Source organism: Haliaeetus albicilla, chromosome 3 (genome assembly GCF_947461875.1).
Source record: "Haliaeetus albicilla chromosome 3, bHalAlb1.1, whole genome shotgun sequence".
NCBI classification, from domain to species: Eukaryota; Metazoa; Chordata; class Aves; order Accipitriformes; family Accipitridae; genus Haliaeetus; species Haliaeetus albicilla.
Genome location: NC_091485.1, coordinates 22,554,782 through 22,575,401, shown reverse-complemented (window position 1 = coordinate 22,575,401; position 20,620 = coordinate 22,554,782). Strand labels below are relative to the sequence as shown.

Here is a 20,620-nt window from a genome sequence, read left to right as displayed (position 1 = left end):
CAGGGTCATAGCACAAACAGCGCAGACTCCCTCCATCCCAGGAGCCTGCACGGCAGACCATGGACCAGGCTGAGCACCTTGGGCTAGCACACAAGATCTCATTGCCAGAGATTAGCTATGACTGCAGAGAAGCTGCACATATTCGAAGCATAGCTATAGCTGCAGCCCTAAGTCCATCTTCCGAGCATCCAACTTCTTGCACATAAGAGATGCTGAGCTGAAGGAGCTGTGCAAGGAGTTGTACAGGTTGTAAGAGAAGTGCTTAGAGGCGGAGGCAGTTCAGGAGCATTCACAACCTGGTATGAGTACAGCTTGTACATTAGGGATGAGAAGCGGGGCAGGCAATACAGAGTTAGAGCAGCTGGAAGGTGGGAGGACATGGATTTGGTTGAAGAAACAGAAATATGGAATGAGGGAGTAGGGACTTACAGCAGGAATAGCAGAAGATCCTATTTTGGATAGCTATAGGGAGTCCATCAGGAAGCTGTGGCTCTCAAACACTTTGCAGCATGGCTTCAAGAGCCAAGAAGTTTGGCAACTCTTACTGTGTACTTTCTACTATAAAATTATTCTTTTCTCTCAATGTCACTTGCTCCTGCATTAAACTGTTCTCCCCCTGCCCCACCCTGCTTCATATCCCACACATCCTCCCAACCCTGCCACATTTAGAATAACTTTTGTATACAAACTAGGGAATACAGTTGTCAGGTGCTTACATACCATAACTTTCTGTAATGTCAAATAAAATGCAAAACAAAGTGTGCAAATTCAAACCATGAAAGTGGACTGGTGAAGGAATCAGGCTCCTTAGGTATCCCCAAGACCCTGTGTGCTCATCATTATCCTGGCACGTGGCAGGGGAGCACCACTCTAAAGCAGAACCACAAACTTAGAATCATAGAATCATTTAGGTTTCTAAGACCTAAAGATCATTAAGACCTTTAAGATCATTGAGTCCAACTGTCAACCCAACACCACCATGCCCACTAAACCATGTCCTGAAGTGCCACATCTACACGTCTTTTTAATACCTCCAGGGATGGTGACTCAACCACTTCCCTGGGCAGCCTGTTCCAATGCCTGACAACCTTTTCAGTAAAGAAATTTTTTCTAATATCCAATCTAAACCTCCCCTGGCACAACTTGAGGCCATTTCCTCTCATCCTATCACCAGCCACCTGACAGAAGAGACCAACACCCACCTCACTACAACCTCCTTTCAGGTAGTTGTAGTGAGCAATAAGGTCTCCCCTCAGCCTCCTTTCCTCCAGACTAAGCAATCCCAGTTCCCTCAGCTGCTCCTCATAAGACTTGTGCTGCAGGCCCCTCACCAGCTTTGTTGCCCTTCTCTGGGGTTTCACAACTTGTTTGCCTTCATTCTGTGCTGTTCATGTGCATCACGTGGGCACAAAATCTACAGTCCTATCATACAACTTCATTAATTTCAATGGGATTTAAGTGAATATTGTTCATTAGTCTGTCATCTGTGCTTCAGGAATTACTCAGGTGTAGCATGTGGTAACAATAAAGCCCCAAATTCCAGTATGTTTAAATGACTGGTGCTATCTTAATTATTGCTATTATGTCAGTGCAACATCACAGTGGTAACCTTCCAGTATAGTTAAGAGAAACACAGGGTAAGCCCCCAGTGCTCAAGCTTTCTTTCTGTATCTGTGGGCAGTAATGATTAAAACCCTTTTGAAGATCACCATCAAAGCCTATTTGCTATTGATTTATACCGAATGTAAATAATGAAACAGCTGGAATATTTCTTAGCTTCCTTTCATTGAGACCAAATAAAAGGTAATCTATATATATTCCACTCAAGATCTCTAGTGGTTCTTTACTACCTCAGTATCCAGTAAATACTCACTAAGCCTATTATGGAGCAGGACTAATATTTCACTTGAATTGGTAGGAAAATGGCTTCTTTAGCTCCCAACAATAGCTGTTGCTGAATCTGTAAAGTGGGAAGGAATCTGCGTAACATGCAAAGAAGATACCCAATCCCTTAAACAGCTTCCTTTAAACAGGAATTGGACCGGATTCCTGAAAAAAATGTGTATGTTCAGTGGGTGGTAACTTTGATGTAGTTCTTTTATGTATATAAGGGTTAGCCAGAGTGTCTGAATAAAAAAGGAAGCCAATCTGCTTTTATTCAGACATAGCACCATGTGGGCTGAATGTGAAAAACAGAAATGGTATATTAAATGCAATTCAGAGAAGAGACTCATTTTCTTGTTAGTACAAATTATGGGAATAGGAGCCCAGCTGAAATGTGTAACACAATGATAGGAATCAGTGATGACTGTAAATGTGGGTCTCAGAAAAAAACTTGGTTTTCCTATAGCCAAGGATTATGGTGACATATTTGTTTCTACCATCCTCATGAAAGAACTGGAAACACCTGTGAGAGAAGTGACTGATCCCCAGTGATGTTCCAGCCCTTCCCACACTCCTCCTTCCTAATGCTGTCACAGTGCATGTAAGATTGCCCTTAAAATCTGATCATTCAAAGGTCTGCAATAATTGTGACATTAAAACCAAACCACGTTTGATATCAAAGGTATGTTCCTCCTTCAGCCTGTATGTCCTTGTCTATCCCCATTCCGGGGCAGAACGCCAGGGGACCAATTGCAGTAGAAAATTCGTGTACTTTTCCTAGATGAAATTTACATTTGTAACTCACTACACATCTCATAAAAGGAACAGCTGTTTAAAATTGAAAATCAAACCATCAGTTTCTGCCAGATTAAAAAGAAAAAAAAAAAAAAAGAGCAGCAATTTAAGTCACATTTAAGGTTCATGGGGTTAGTGCATTTTATTAAAACAGGACCAATATGAAGCACTTTCATCATTTAAAAAAATCCACTGGTGCAAAGGAAAGAATCCTTTTACAGGGATAAGATTTTAGAACAGCTTCCTAATCATTTTGTAATTGGATTTCTAGAAAAACACCACTGACAGGAATCACTGGAAAGAATCCAAAAAACTTTGGACTTCTGTACAATTTTTTTTTTTCTGTTTTCATGAGGAAGTGGAAATGAAGAAGACCACCATGAAGAAGTGGTCTTCATAAATTGATCAACCCAGTATCACCTAGAAGACTGAACTCTTACATAGTTTCTGTCTTTCAAACCCTTTCAACAAGTCTTTGCCTGTACCACTTTTAACAAAGTGGCTTGTGCGACACAAGCATTTGAAAAAGAACTAGACAGTAAATAATTTTACTATAATTCAGAAAGTGCAAAATATTTGCAGGAAGCAGATCAACAATTTATGGCTGTACAAGTGGACTGCCACTATCACAAGCATGATTTAGACTGCCTGTTACATAAATGACGGATGGATTTGGGTTTAAAATTACAATTTGCAGTCTGTCCTGAATGCAAAATCACAATCCAATTCTACCCTTTTCTTTCAAAAAGTGATCTTTTGATCATCTTTATTGAAGCAAGAGCACAAGATGGGAAGACACACACTACTTGTGGGGAGCCTGTGACGGACTGCAGTACATAAAAGCATACTCAGGCTAGTAATACTCTAAGTGTGCTATTCAGCACATGTAATTTCATCTAGCCATGTTAAGACAAGATGTATCACCACTTTTCCAGTGGCTAGAAAAGACACCCAGACAGTAGCTTAGACTAGATGCCCAGTTTTCTTACTGCTAAAATGTCCAAATCAAATGCGGAAATGAATGTTGTTTGCAATTACTAAGAGCACTGCACTCATTCATAGCCAAACACACTCCGCCACAGGCTTTTTAAGACCACTCACTATTCTGAGTATTCACTCGGGATCTCCAGCCTGCGCTGAAACTCATGATGTTCAAAGCTGTCACTTTACGTAACTAGATTAATGTCACCTTGCACCTACCTACATCGACAGCCACCCCATGTTTGACAGAAGTGTAGCTGTGCCTTTCAGAAGAGTCAGATAGGCAAAACAGTGAAATTAATTTATTGACCCTTGGGTAAAGCTTCATTTTCAAGGAAATCTGAAGTTGTTAGCCTCAGTTTTATTCCTCCTGTGTTTGTGTTAAAGCATGTAGGTTCTTTCAGCACTCTAAACCAGCCAGTGATCCAAGACAAGCCATGTACTTCTTACATAGCTATAGTGTAAATGTAGCAAACTGAACTAAAGCCGAACTACTACTGAGTTAAAGAGTGTCCCTATTGGATTGAAAGTATTTCAGTTTATACATACCAGCTTCTTAGGTTTATTACGTTGCATCAATTTTGCCTAAGGCCATTAAGTATGACTTCTGGCCCATAACAGACTGATTTATCATGTCACACAGGGATCTTTATGGTATTAACGACTCTACTGCCAAAATCTGGAATTCTGGTAAGCAGAAATATAGGGGCTAAATAATAACTATAATATGAAATTTGAGACCTATAAAGCAATACACAGAATTATACTTCCACGTCAAATTCCTCTACTCCATTTTGACAGGGTGAAAACTACAGTGGTGAAGGCATTACTCCAAATCAACTGACATGGGTTATTCTACAAAGAACACAGGATGCTCTGCTTCATTAATACTCTTAACAGTTCCCTTAAAAGAATCCTGTTGGCATATGGTATTTTGGGGAAGTAGGGTCATGGAGGAGGGAATTTCTCTCCTGAGCCCCATAAATCTCTCTCTTTCCCAAGATTTAGGCAGGCCAAAGGCAATTATGGCTATTTACATGGAAAGCCAACGCTTAGGTATAGTCTCTCCGTTTCTATGGCAGCACAGCTCCTGTAAAAACACAGCTCTGCAAGCTCACTGGCATCCCCATGTACTCTCAGCCATTCCCTTAGCAGTGAACTCCCCCTCAAAACATGCCAGAGTGCATAAATTAATGCTGACCCCTCCATCAGTGAAGTGAACAGCAAGGTGCTGGGGAACACTCTCGGTATGAATGGCCAGCAGTTACTGCTGCTGCCTCCTGCCCTCCCTCCTGTCTCTCGCCGGCATCCTCACCAGTACCACTGAGGGCTTGCCAGGCGAGCAGCAGAAAGGGAAAACCATGCCAAAGAGCACACTTTCCTTTTACGTCCTTCTGCCTTCTCCTCCTCCTCTGAGTGAACTGAAAAATCCATCACCCAGAAAATTAAGATGGACAAGACTGAAATCACTGCTGCCTTCACCGTTGCTAAGATTACGCAATAGAAACATTTCCTAGATAATGGGATTTGTCAGCATCAGCTGAGAAAAATGCCTACTGTGTGATAATATTAAGAAACCAACTACCTCTGCAAACAGGAAGTGGCTGACATTATTTTTCAGTTAATTCAGTACCTGAAGCAAAGCCATATATTATTGCTAACTATATAGATAACTGGAGTGCTTATACAGAGTTTACTTAAATTTTACATTGCAATTAAAGTGTCTTCTTTACACATACACCTGTTTATTCTCCTCAATACTACCTTACCCCATTCCTAGGAAGAATTATAACATTTGTACATTATTACTGGAACACCTGATTGCAGCCAATAAAAGATAATATATTCTCTAGGGTATCAGAAAGTATCCTGTATGTTTATTAAAAATTAAATGTATTAATGTATAAAAATACATTACTTCAGTTGAAAGTCTAATGGAGAGGATATTTTTATAGGATGAAAAAGAAAAAAAATCTGCTTAGGACAACAATACTCCTCAGCAAAAATATTTAAAATTTCTTTATGGAAGTAAAGTATCACATCATTATGTGACAGTTTTCCCTTCTGATGCTGAGAGAGGCTTGGACTGGCAAGAGACTTGGAAGTTTTGATTAACAAGCTACTGGAGCTCCTGGCAATGTGCCTGGGTGTTTCAGATTACTGCTGCTATAGAAACTCCCCTGGGTGACTGCGCTGCTTTTCTTTTTCTCACATTTCTAAAACGCTGGTCTTGAATTTTTTTTTTTTTTTTTTTTTTTGTCCTTTTGCCGTTTACTCCACTTAGTAGCAACTGCTCCACTCCTGTTCTACTCTTGCCCAGTGAATAGCACAACTACACAAATAGCTATCATTACGGATAACAGGCATCATAAAAGAGTTTGCCATATGCCTTGTCAGCTGGCCAAACTAATGACACAATTCTTTTACAGCAGTCTGTGTAGTTCATAGGAGCTATATACATTTCAGGAAGCTGGCGATTCATTAGCAGTTCTCTGAGTGCAATACTAGTTAATGTACTTTTGAGGACTGATTATATATGAGCTTAATATTAGCTTAATTTTAAATTACAATTTAAAAATTGTAATTCTAACTTACCCAAGAGAGAATGAGGTACTGACTATAAAATCACACAAAAATAATTTATTTTTGTATGACATTCCCTCATTTCAGTTCACTTTTTCAATTCTCTTTCTTTCTTCCCCTCTCAGGATAATACAAATTATACTAACCTGGTGAATGGGCTATCTCTTTTGCCAGCACCACTGACAGACTTTAGTGGGAGCAGGCACAGAACCACAAGCACTTTCCATTGCTACTTAATGGAAAAGAGTATGAAATAGTGAAGCAGTATAGAGTGCAGTGCCTGACTCCTGCCCTAAGCATCTGACAAGGCTGTGTCACACAGTTATGCCAGCTGCACCAAAATCCTATCCACGCCATCATTAGTGAAGTGACTGCGTCTTCTGCAGACACCCATCCACCCATGCACACAGCTGCAATTGTGGTCCCAAGAAGCCCGGGGTGTAGCAAGCGTGGACATAGACACCACGTTGAGTCCAGACCATGGGCACTGCACAACACTTGCTCTCAGGTTCCTGCACTCTCCCCCCTGGGAGCAGGCAGCCACTGCTAGGCTAATCCCTGCCATTCTTTCCTGGTGCCCTGCCTGCCAGAGACCGCTTGCAAAGGGAACACACTGCAAGTGGGATAAGTTGGTTCAGCAGTGACGACGTATTTCTTGGCATCTTACCTGCGCACAAAAGGACAAAGTCTGATCCAATGGGGCATAGCAGGGCCAAACGGCTCCTGTGTCCATGGATCAATGGACAAGCTGCCTCCATCAGAATACATCATGCAGCTCACACCTTGCTCCGAGGGCTCCATTGAAAAGAGGGATACCAGGAGACTACTACAGGAGGAATGAACAGTCCTCAACTGAGCTCAGGAGAGACGCCAAGTGCCCTTCCTGAAAGGGAAGTGCAAAACCCATACGTGCAGATGACTGACCTGTGGCAATAAAGAAACCGTCTGAGTCAGATAAGTCACATTGGTACATGGCAATCCTTGCTTGGGAGATTTTTTTGTTAGCTGGACAGCTGCCCAATCTGTATGGGCTCAAAGCAGGTGAACTGCTGAGCAACTTCAGCTCTCAAGAAGGTCCGTGAAAACAGCCTCCAGTGAGTAAATAACATCTTGCAAATGGGTTCAAAGCAAGTGAGTGATTTAAAATAAAGCTACACAAAATGCACTTTTTGCATTCCTCTTTCAAAGTAATGCCATCAGAGACTGGATTACACTGGCTCTCACCTGTTTGGAAGACTAATAGCTTTTTATCTTGTCCTCCAGAACTTAAAAATTACTACATGCAAAATATGTTTCTAGAATCATGGTTCTGAAAAGAGCCTACTAAATATTGCTATAGCCTTTCATATCCGTTTCATATCTGCTGGAGCTTGCTGAGAGCCTGAAACAGAAACTGTGACGCAGGTTAAGTGTAAATCATCTCTACTATTTACAGACAGTATCCAAGTTAAACCCAAATCAGATTAATTCAGAAATTGATTTTGTCACCTACTTAACTGAGCAAAGCTTACAAAGAAATGGGGCATTGGATCATTAAGGTCCTTATCAGTAGCTAGGGTTATTACAAGAAAGGAGATTTACTGTTACAATTGCAAATCTGACAAACACATAAATAATCAAAACTTATCTTAAAATGAGAGACTATAGAAACGTCCTCAAGTAAGTTAAGGTAAAAGTAAGAGCCAGAAGTGTTTCAGCACAAAAAACCCCAACAAAACCCAACCCACAAACATTCATACAATTCTAACTAAGGAGATGCCTCCTATGCTACATAACCCTGTTGAAAATCCAATTTATCTCCCTCTTGTCCTTTCACTAGTATGCACAAAACCATGTAAGTTGGCAGCAATCTCCAGAGCTCATCTGGTCCAAGCGCCCATCTCAAAGCAAGTCCAGCCAAGTTCTACATACCTCCAAGGACTGAGATCCCACAGCCTCTTGGGACATTTGCTCCAGTGATTTTACCCCTGGTAGTCTCCCCCCACCCCTACTACTTAGAATTTCCTGGGTTTCATCTTGTCTATGGCTTCTGGTCCTTTCACTACACACCTCTGAGAAGAGTTTGGCCTTGTTTCCTCTGTATGCCCCAGGTACCTGAAGACAGCAATAAGACCTCCCATCAGCCATCTCCTTTTAATGCTTAACCAACCCAATTCTCTCAGCCTCACCTTGCACAACCTCAGATGTACTCCAGCCCCATGACCATCTTGGTAGCTCTCTGCTGGACTCAACCCAGCATGTCAATGTATTTCTTTTACTGAGGAACACCAAATCAGTCATAGTTCTCTTGATGTCTCAGAAGTGCCAAACAGAGGGGAAGGACCTTCTGGTTACACTTGCTAACATTGCCTGGGACACGACTGCCTGTCTTTGCTGCAAGGGCACACTGCAGACTCATGCATAACTTGTCTGTGAATACCTCCAGCAGCTACAAAACTGCTTTCTAGCCAGTTGGCCTCCCAGTCTGTGCTGTTGCATGGGGTTATCCCAGCCCAGACACAGGACTCTGCATTTGCTTCTGCAAAAAAACAAGAGGCAGCATTTACAGTCTTTGAGTGGAGTCTGGGTTATTTCAGCCTTCTCGAGACCATTCAGTTTTGAAGGAATATCATTACATGTTGCCATCTATTCTTTTACAGCATAGGGGAGAAAAATGGTCAGAGGAAACTAGGAACTTTTACTGCAGTCACTAATACAAAATTTAGAAGAAAGCGTCCAAGTTCTAAACATATAATATAAACAAAAGCTATAGAATTAAAATAAAATAATATAAAGAAATATTATGCATTACTGCTAAAATATCCCACTGTGTCGTATTTATCATTCAAACCCTGAAAAAGCCAGCCTATGTAATACCTAGCAGTACTTTCCAGGAAGAATATATTGAATTTTTAAAATGTTCAGGAAGAAAACATTTACATTTATTTTCATGAGGAAAAAAGCAGTAGACATCAAGAGTCGATTCAGCACACTTTTAGAGTCTCATAATTTCTACTTTTCTCCCTTCATATTTCCAGTCTCCAAATAATGTCATATCACAGCTCACTTCTGAATCAGAAGAAAAAGGAGAATCCATCTCAGGACTCATTAACATTCTTTCCATTGCAGCTGAGGTTTATCATTTGCACAAATGTGAAGAAAATGCACAATATCAGCATATCAGGACCTAAACATGCCATTATCCCACAGCATCCACAACACCCAATAATCTGATGATCAAGGAAAGAGGAACGACAAATAACAATCTGCTGCTGTACCATCGTCTTTCACTGCAAAGAATCAGTCTTTCCTGATGCTTGAACCACCTAGACTAGAACTATTTATGTGAGACCAGGACTTACCAAGGAAATGGTGAGAGAGAACCTTATAGTGAATAACGGACGACAAACAGTAATAATCCAATATTCAGAAGGTATTTAAGGAAATTTATGAGACAACTGACCACAAGATAGTGATATCTCCAGAACAGAACTGGAGATGGTGTGCTCCCCCTTTATCTCCCACATATCTCGTTAACCATTTCAAATGCTGTGGTGTAGCAGTGGTGCCTCTGCTCCTCATTTGCAGAGTCACCATAAACCACTGAAACTCTGTATTTCCACATACTGCTGATAAAATGCTGCCTCCCTGTTCCTCCTTACAAGGGAACTACGGCTATAGAATAACAATTTACCTCTCCATTTTTCTCTTCCCTTTTCCTTCTTTTTCCTTCCACCCTCCAATCTGGTTATTTTTGGACTGCCAGTTGGGATTATTGCTCTTTTTCCCTGCTAAAATAAAAACAAACAACAGTTATACTTCAGATTCTGGGCTTAAGCATGAGATCTGTCTCCAACATTAAACAGTCACATTTTCTTGCCTGAGGTGCAATGCTACCTATGACATTGACTAAAGGAAGCCTTGCAACTAAAGGCAAATTCTGCTTCTGGATTCACATGTGCTGTTTTTTTGACTTCTCCGGTAACTACCTATCTGCAATACTGAGAAGAATTATGCCCTGAGAATTCAGCACTGGCTGACATTTGCCTAGTCTTAGAGCATTAGCCTTTCCGAGCTGAACTACGATGACAATTTAGAACACACAGAGCTAAATTAGAATATTTAAGACCTAAAGCACTCTTTCTGTTTGATACCTCTTCTGCATTTCAGACCACCTTTTATTACATTTTGCTTTTTTTCCAAGCACCTTGAAACTTACTTGCAGATGGTACATTTGTAAGGAATTTAGAATCTACAAAATAGTTGTCCTGGTTTCAGCTGGGATAGAGTTAATTTTCTTCTACTAGCTGGTATAGTGTTATGTTTTGGGTTCAGTATGAGAAGAATGTTGATAACACACTGATGTTTTCAGTTGTTGCTAAGTAGTGTTTAGACTAAGTCAAGGATTTTTCAGCTTCTCATGCCCAACCAGTGAAAAGGCTGGAGGGGCACAAGAATTTGGGAGGGGATACAGCCAGGACAGCTGACCCAAACTGGCCAACAGGGTATTCCATACCATGTGACATCATGCCCAGTATATAAACTGGGGGGAGTTGGCCTGGGAGGGATCTCTGCTCAGGAGCTAAATGGGCATCAATTGGTGAGTGGTGAGGAATTGCATTGTGCAATTGCATTGTTTTGTATATTCAAATTCTTTTAATATTATTATTATTGTCATGTTATTATTATCATTATTATTTTCTTCCTTTCTGTTCTATTAAACTGTTTTTATATCAACCCACAAGTGTTACTTTTTTTTTTCCAATTCTCTCCCCCATCCCACTGTGTGTGTGGGGAGTGACTGAGCAGCTGCGTGGAGTTTAGTTACCAGCTGGGGTTAAACCATGACAATAGTATACAATGTAATACTATCAATTTCTCACCTCTAAATGAAGGTCTGAGGTAGAGAAAACATGATGCTTTTCCAGGAAGCAAAGGCAAAGATTACCCCCACCCCAATCTCATAATGTCACACATGAAGTCTCAGCTGAAATCAGTCTCAAGGTTTTTTAATGTGTATAGTATCAGACATTCCCCAAATTAACCCAAAACATTACCAATTGTTATTCAAATGCTCATTTCCCTTCTTTTTTCTGCATCAAAATACTTTCAGCTCTAAGAAGAGATTTCCAGGACTTGAAAAAATTCCACTTTATTTTGTAAAATTCAATATGGCAAACAGCTGACAGGAATTGAAAGAGAATAAGCATTTCAGTGAAAATCATTGCTTTCCCCCTCTGGACAATAGGGCAATGTGTGTATACCTTGGTTTTCCTGCTTTTCCATATGTTGGATATAAAGGGATAAATTGGGTGGAGTTCTGGGTGTGTTGGCTTCCCTTCTGCAAGAAAGAGCCACACTGTCCTTCAAGAATCGTTACGGGCCACTACCTGACAAAAATACTTTCTATTTTCAGGGTAGTAGGTGAAATGAAACCAACATATAATAGCTTTTCAACAGTGTGAGGCTGAAAGGAACTGAGCCATCAAGGGAATTACATGAATGAGAACTGCTGAAGAAGGTGGGAAAGACAACATACTGACAACACGCTGGGAGAGCAACAGAAAAGCTAAAAACTTCATGAAGTACAGGAATGACCCCTCACTTTTCTGAATGGGATTCTGCTAATAAAGCACCTGACTCAGTGACTTAGAAAATATAGCCTCTTTCAAGAAGGAGTCAAAAGATGACGCATAAAAATCCAGTCACAGCAGGATCTCTTCACAGTCCAGATGTGATGATAGAACATAACAACAAAGCAAGCAGCTCAACACAGAGAAGATTTAGACTGCCAGCTGTTAACCTGAAAAATATCTACAGTGTTACTGGAAACACTTTTGAAAATATCATTATCTTCTGATGTAAATGAATAGCAGGATGTGACCTATACTGTTTGACTGAGTTCTCCTGGAAAATAAATGCCATTATAGGTACAGAGCTGTTAGTAAGCACTCAGTAAGCAGACTGATTAGCAAGCAATTTTCACTATTTTAATGACTTTGCGCACCAGATTTAATGCAGTCACCCTTAGGAATACACATAATTCCTTTTCACAGGCATTTCACGGGCCCTGCCAGGCACAATCATATCCCCTTAGAAGTAACATAACCTTTCCCAATGTACGTACATCATTTTAGCAACTACAGTCTGACATATAATGCTACAAATATGAATGTTTGCAGATTTTGACATGTTCTGAAACCTTTTAAAGTGCTCAATTTATTTATTCCTGGCATACGAGTACTAACCACTTACCTAGTGACACTTCCTCCTCTCCCTTGATGGCAGTTATGTTACAGTGAAGTCCGCAGCCATATTACACTGAATAATTCAGCCCAACTATCTGGCTAAGTACCTAGTATAGTATTCCAGCTCGGTGTAAATGTAAATGTCAACTCTGTGCTCTCCAGCTGTGCTTTCAAAGGGTCCGTTAAATAAAAGGTCACACAGCCTTTATTGTATTTAAAGTTTATGAAAAGTTTGTATCTTCATTTGAACTAACACAAGAATTTTCATTCCTAGGTTTACAAGACTGGTATCCACATTTGGATATCCTCAACATGTCTTAAGCTCCCCAGAAATGATCCCTTTCAACTTAACCACTGCTATCAGAAAACTAAATTGGTATTTATAACTAGAACTGACAGTGTCTATATTAGACAACAGGGCAGTTACCTCAGCTACAAATCCACATGGCACAGCACTGTACATGCAATGGTTGAAGTCTCTGGAAGCAGTACAGCTGTCTTGGTAGGACTTGGTAGCTCAGGCACCAAACTGCACAAAGAATGTCTCACCAGTTCTTTTTCCAGTCATGACAGCATAAGCATCTGCTCAGCCAGTGTTTGTAAGTCTACTCCAGAAAGTTTCATCAGTTAAGTCTCTCCTTTTTCTCCTACTTTTTTAGGGCTAATCAAAAGAGATAACTGATTCAGCTTTAGATACTAAGGTATTTTTTTGGTGGAGAATAGCTAGACAAAGATCTCTGAATCATCGCCAACAAGTTCCTCAAGCAGGCACACACAACATGCAGATGAGCTGGCAATATTGTCATGAACAAAAAAAGCAATGTATATATCCATCCCTGCTACACTGCAACAAATGGCCCAAATTTAGGGATCAGAAATAAATCAAAAGCAAACACGGAGCTTACTGAGACTAATAAATTATTAGAACTCCCCAAAATAACTTCAGAGAGGTTAGTAAAACAAGGTCTGAAAAGGTATGACACACCATACTGTTGCTTCTGTAAGCTTACTGTGCCCTCTGTTGATCATTATAATACTCTTTACAACTACATGACGACACATGTTTTCCCAATGACCCTGTCTTGTTCAGGACAGTCTGTGGCTGCCTAGACAAGGAAACAAACTGCACAGGCAGAGCATGATATCTACAGTACCCTTTTTTATTTTATGCTGAACTTGGAAAAATGCAGAGTGAATAGGGCAAGAGATTACAAAATGAAAAGGACTGTTTAATGGTTAAAACCACCAAATAACTCCCCCAAAAAACCTGCATTCTTTCTAACCACAGAATTCCTATGTGATATCAAAATAGACCCAATAAAATCAACCAAACTTTTTACAGGTGGTCACTACATTAGTGTTTCTCATCTCAAGAATATCTTGAACAAGACTTTTGATATAATTTGTCAAAATGCTCAGAACTGAGGGCACCATGGAACCAACAGCAGCATTGCTTTGACTATGCAATGCTGAATAATTTGGAATATAATGGAGCTACAAATCATCTGCACATGCACTCAAGTATTGTTTCAGACATACAAATACAACTGGAATATAATTCTTATGCCTCCGATCCATAGGCCTAAATACCATGATCACCTATCTGCACTGAAATGGCCATACATGGTACTACATTTTTCTTTCCTAAGAGCACTTTGGAAGGGAAAGAGGGATCTGAACAGCTTTCCAAAGTGTATTCCCACACCTGTTGAGTTTCCCTGAGGAAGTAAAGGAGGTGAGAATTTTACTTCCTGATACCAAACCATTAGGCACACAATTTTCTCCTGGGTGTGCTAGAAAATAATACAGATTGAAGCATATCACTTTCTAAAAGTATTTATAGAAATTTGATTGTTACCTAATGGTTTCTGCCAGTTTTTCTAACAGCTCAAAGCATCAACACCAACCTTTGGTTTAGTTTCTTTCACGTTCAGTTAAGGTGGCCCTCTGTGTTCAGGCTTAACAACTACTACAAATGCAAGGGTCCTTGTTCACCTTCCACCAGAAACTCTCCTGGCTGTAGTCCAGACACAGACCATGGTGACTGATACACTGTAGAAGACTATTAATATGATAAAAAAAGCTGCCTGAAAATCTCCATTGCTCTTCTCAAACATCTGTCTGGTGGAAGGGTAGATCAGACCATTATTACTAACATGCTCACATTTAAAGTTTTGTGAAAATATTTCAGAAGTTAGATGCATACAAAGACATTCTGTATGCTATTGAAGATGTATTTCTTTGTTGTCACCCACTGCTAACATTCCCTTTTGGATCTGTCTGTCTTGCAAAACATCTTTCCACTGATGTCTTACATACATGTCTTACCTTTTCTGGAAGTTTCTGCACTTTGCGGCTTGGTGTTTTGCTTCTTCTTCCACAGTTCCCAGTTGTGAACTTTATATTTACCCTATAGGGTGTATTTGCTCTAACTGCTTTTTCATGAATGTCTCTCTGGGACAGTCTTCTGCCTTATGTCTTATGCTGTCATCTCGCAGACATTTATTTGCAGTTACATGAATCTTCAACTTTGTTCAGTATCTGCTGAGTCTAAATTACTCTGTGCTGATAATAAATGGTTCTTCTTTTGCCAATGCCTGTTCCTGTCTCCTATTAGTTTTTTACAGTCAGATGTCAATTCATGTCCTTTCACAATACCTCAAACACTTAAATAAAATCTTCCTTTTTCCCTGTAATTCTGGCCCTTTCAGATACATTGTTGTTTTTTTCCCTATGAACATGCGTTAAAATGTTTTTCTCACTTTGCTGTGTAGACATTTTTCATATTGTAGTTAGTAAGCTCCTTTCTCTAGAAATTCCCGTTTAGCCCTTCTCATGACTGCAAAACCAGAAACCCTGTTGTTACTCCAAAGCAAGAACATAGAAGACGATGAAAACACTTTCACTGTCTCAAAAGCCTTGTACACTACTACTGTGCATGTAAGGATAAAAAGTCTGCTGATGCACTGTCAATTTTGGAAACGATTCACTGTTTCTCAAAATGGTTCCTCAAGCAATAGTTTATTGAACTAGAACCTCCGAAAGACTGAAGTGACTATAATACATCAATTACATTCCCAGAATACAATTACTGTGAATATATTCAAAAGGACTTTGAAATGAGGCAGCAGAGGTCTGAACACATAGAATGTATCCGATAAAAAGCAGAGGACTAAAATATCCATTCTTGGGATTAAGTATTTTAAATCAAAAGCTGTACAGGATTTGGAATATATGCCATACTATTATGGAGGCCAAACCACAGTTCTTCATTCTCTGACTACCACCAGAATGAAATGTTATTATCAAGAAAATTTCTGATGAAATGTATTTAGTTCAACTATATGCTTCTGAGAATTAACTTCTAATTTTTAAAGATGCCCATTCACATTTTACGTTTAAATAGGAATTTGCACATAGACAATCACTACATTACCAGTGCAGCTTGTACGACCACATGCAGATTCCAAAAGATCCGAAGTATTTGCACGATCTACTCCCAGTACCAAGAGGTTTGAGGACAAACTGACCCTAATTCCATCTAAATAATGATTAACACATATTAAAAAAAAAATCTTACTTTGGAAACTTGAAGAGCTTACAAAATCATGGCTATAACTCTCATAGTGAAAATTAATGCATTATTCCCAAGTCTGCAGTCGGTAGCTTAGTTTTAAGTAGTGTATAACAGTGTCTTCTGTAAAACCATCTCTGCATTAGGCTGGCAGTTTGATCAATATGTATTCTAAAGTACATTAGGTTAAAGTGACATAGAGAGAAATACCAGCCCATTGGACACAGAATCTGAGCACACTGCTGTCCTAATACTGTGATTAATGCTGTGAGCTACACCCTGCCTAGCCTTCCTAATCTCTGGGCTTTCTAATTTATAGCAGAGATGGATAGGCTATCAGTGGGGAATTATGAGGATTACTAGCTGTTTATCTCTCCTTTGCAGAGACACTTTGCTGCTTATGGAATTACCATAAACCCTCCAGCTACAGTGCCACTTCTATACTTATCCAGAAGTCTAGCTACCTATTGGGTGCAAAATATTTTGGTAGCCAAAATATTAGAAAACGTTGGAGTCGATGGATGTATTTTTTTCTGTAAATGATTTGAACATACTGTCAAGACCTGTCATGTTACTTCAGTGGTAATTTGTCTGCTGGTGATCTTCCATTCCCTTGAAATCCAGTGCTGTGATCTTGTCTACACTAATTAGAGTTCAGCATTAAGGCTTGGAGGTTGCCCTCAAGCATCACCACAGGTGAAACCATTAAACATGTATGCCAAGCCATTTCTGCACCCGCAGCAAGTTATGTAACCCATTTCAAAAGATTTCATCTTTATGGCCACCAGGAATGTTACTGACTTCCCTACTATCTGAAAATTAAGGATTCCCTCAATGCTTCTACAGAAAGTCCTTATGCTATGGAGCACAAGTTTCACTCTAATCAAAGAGTTTGAGGGGAAATAGGTATGTTACTTGGTTTAGTTTCATGAAGAAGGAAGGAAGAAAGGGATCCTATAATATTTATTATTCTACTGACTTTTAAAAATTTGAATCTGTACAGAACAACTTTGCTCATTTCAAAAGAATTTTAAGAATAAGAACCATCAGTAAGGTAAATGTTACCCCTTGTACAGCATATTTTTAATAATTCCAAGTGTCCTCCAACACCACCTTTTAAATATGGACTGCATTTATAGCCAGGGTATTTAGAGTCAGGGTATCTCTGTAACCACAATTTAATTAAGTGACTATTTGAGCACTAACATTCAGCTGATTTGTATGTATTTCATACTGCTTAGATACAAATTTTAGCGTATCTTATATAAGTGTGTTCTTGCTGAACTCATCATTTGCCATCAAGCTAAAACTTTGTCTTTAGTACTTAACCAGCCTGCTAAATAGGAGACATTAAGAACAGTTAAAAGTTCTGAGTCGAATTCTGTGCATCAGAATAGGTGCACGCATATTTATAAACCTAATAAAACGATGTACAGCACAAAGATACTTCCACATTCAAAAGTCACAACATACTTTGATAGTCATTGTACAGTCATTTGTATTTGTCTATGCTTACTTTATATTCAAAGACTGTAGCAAAAGAAAATTGTTAAAACATAATTGTTGGTTAAAATAAGAACTCTTTTACTCTCTACATTATCTTCATTCACTTGTTTCTTATACCTACACACATCTTTTGAAAAACTTCATTTTTTGACACCCCCCCCCCAACCAAAACCAAAACACTTCATGCCTGAAGTCCTTCAGAACATTATAAAATGTCTCAGCACATAAAAGACACAGGTGTAGTCATCCAGGTTCTTTCTTCAAGGTATCACAAGTTGTAATAAGAAACAAAAATACAATTACCAAAGAGGAGAACCCCCACCTAGGAACCAGATAGTCCGCCAACCCAGTCTCAGCTCACATTTGTGCAAACCTGTCATGCCAACTTCTGTGGTTTTATCTCATCATTTAATCTCTGGTCAGCTCCTCAGTGAGTATAAACCAGCAGAGATTCAGTCCTACTTTCTCAGTTTTTCAGTACTTCCTCAGCCATCTTCTGCAGCACAGGACCTCAGCTGCCTGCTAGAACCATCTAGGCTTGTCTTAATTAATTAATTCCCTACCATCACAGTGGCTTTGCACACTGAAGATACTTTATCCTTCCTCTTCTCTGAACGCCAAGTTTAGTCTCTGAGGGAGGGAAATTATTTTGTTTGAATAAAGTCATTTTGCTGAAGAGTATCTACATGAAATTTAACAACATACAGAGACAGGAGATCATATTAATTACCCAGTCCCATCTCACATCCTATGAAAGCCTGCTAACAAAAGGGCTACCATGAATGAGCCTATCCTCTGTTTTACTGAGCCATGTTAAGTCCATGCCTTAGTGTGCTGTCATACCCTATTAGCAGGATGAAATCACCTTATTTTATTCTGTCCTGGGTTTGTTTGCTTTTCTGGCAGGGCATGCTAAAGACATAGCAGTTTGTTTGGATTTGTCAAAGTAGATTTGGCTAGATACAGAAAGGCAGAATTAGGAACCTTTCCAACAGGTTCTTGAAATCTAATAACATATTTACATAAGATGTGAGGCTTTTACTTTAAAAATGGATCATCTAAGTAAGTATGTGTTAATGGATGATAAATGGATAATTCATGTTATCAGTACAACTCGCACATTTCTCAAGTGTCCATCACCCTGGTCCCACTAAACTGCTCTTCTCAGTTCTGATGTACATATCCCAACACTTATTTCTCATACTCCCCTGCTGACTGCTCCACACCAGACTGTATTCTAGGGACACAGCCTGTATTAGCAAGGGACAACAGCATTGCTTCAACACTCAGAAGACAAGCCACAATTCCTTTGTGCACAGGAGGATAGAAATTTGCTGCTGACAGCTGCAGCAAAACAGTCTCCAGCCTCGCTAGCTCTGCTGCACTGGTGAGTACCCGGGCAAGTGCGAAGCCATTCGCATCCCTCCCAGATCACCTCTCTGCTGTGGATGAGTAAGTGAGCACTGCACACTGAATGCTTGTGTACAAGGACTTAATGGGTCGATAGTGAGGTGACAGGTGTAAAGCTGACTACTCGAGGTTTTATGTCCATGCTATTTGTTTGGTTTTGCTTTTATTAGCTTTGCTGTATATATTCTTTCAATTGCAAATTGGGGGGGTTTCTTATCTCTTCTTAAATGAAAAAAAAAATGTTAAATTACACAGACATTTAAGAAATATGGATTCTAAAAACATAATATGGATACTAACTCATATTCCAATGAAACACCCTATGGAGTATATTTCATTTTAGAGAAAATATTAGGTACGCTTTCCATCACCGCACTGGGAGACAGGATGAATTTTACCCCAGTACTATTCACCTATTTTATTCACATGGGGAATAGTAACACAGACCAAGTGTTTACTGCAGTTGGGCACATCAGTATTCTTTGCATTTTACGTAGCTTCCTTTTTATCTGTGAAAACTTGGCAGCATAAGTTCTTGCTAGGGTATGTCTGTAAGGAGCAAATTCTAGTTACAGACAGACAATTGATCAGGAGGGGGCCTATGAACTACCTAATTAATTTCTTCATATCATTCTGTATTTAGGACATGAGAGTTAAGTTCTGCTGATGGACAGTCCTGCTACCAACCTGTGTATCAGTCAATACAAAGTTTCTTTGTTTTGATGGTGTTTTATGGAATTCTTCAAAATGCACTGAAGACAACTGAACTCACTTGCACTCCCGATCAGGCAGAACAGTTCCTGCTTACATGTGCAACGCAAATACACAATCTCTGACGGTTAAGAATGCTTGTGCAGTTTAAAGGGATGTAGCGCACTGCTAACCTACAACAGTGACACTACCTTCAAATCAGAAGAATTTAAAACCTACAGCAAATAAGAAGAGGGTCTGTAATGTTTTTAAAAGGGTAAATTATTTCCCTTAGAAAGTGCTAGAAATGAGTTATTTTGCTGCCTTAGAGAATTAAACAATATTAGAAAATATTTGATTTTTACACTTTTCTATCTAATAATTTCTACTGTTATTACTATTGCTCTAAATACAAGCAGATTACTTCAAGCTCATACTCTTCATCCAAACTGGTTTTCTGTTTGGAAAACTATTCTCTCTTCACTGTAATCAACTAGTCATTGCAAAGTAATTCTCCCTGTATTTTCAAAACCATATAAAAGTAAAACAACTATCCTTGAAAAAGAAAAGTGAAGAGCTAGGTGTGCCTGGGTAACAAAGTAGGGACCCTGTCCTGGCAGGAATACAAGCGCCTATGGTTCCTAATATGTTTATAAGGTCCATTCCATTATGAAAAATGACTGCCATTACTAATTTTTTCTCATTATTTGCACAAGACTGGAAATGAGGCACTGTCAATATGAAAGGAATTCAAAGAGACACCTTCCTATTATCCTGCTAGCCTATGTCACAACACTGTCCATTTTATTTATTACTTCACTGAGCTGGGCTTCCCAAAACAAGCAAGTTGATAGAATTACCACCAAGAAGTTGCAAAAATGATGATAAATATTACTACAAACTAGTGCTTCTCATAAAACAGAGACATAAAACAGATTTCCTTTGACATAAGCTGTAAAAAATCCCTCCT

At 39.4% G+C, this 20,620-nt stretch overlaps 1 protein-coding gene across 4 annotated transcripts in view; it reads right to left on the bottom strand.

Annotated features, from left to right (window-relative positions):
• The window catches only part of DLGAP1 (DLG associated protein 1), a 440,736-nt gene that overhangs the window by 319,448 nt on the left and 100,668 nt on the right, over window positions 1-20,620 (bottom strand). For 2 of the 4 annotated variants that reach the window (XM_069779082.1, XM_069779084.1), the window contains one exon: window positions 9,917-10,013. The exons of the other annotated variants lie outside the window; for them this stretch is intronic. The gene's annotated coding sequence lies outside the window, so the exon portion shown is untranslated. The remainder of the gene's footprint in view (window positions 1-9,916; window positions 10,014-20,620) is intronic. 4 annotated transcript variants of the gene reach the window in all.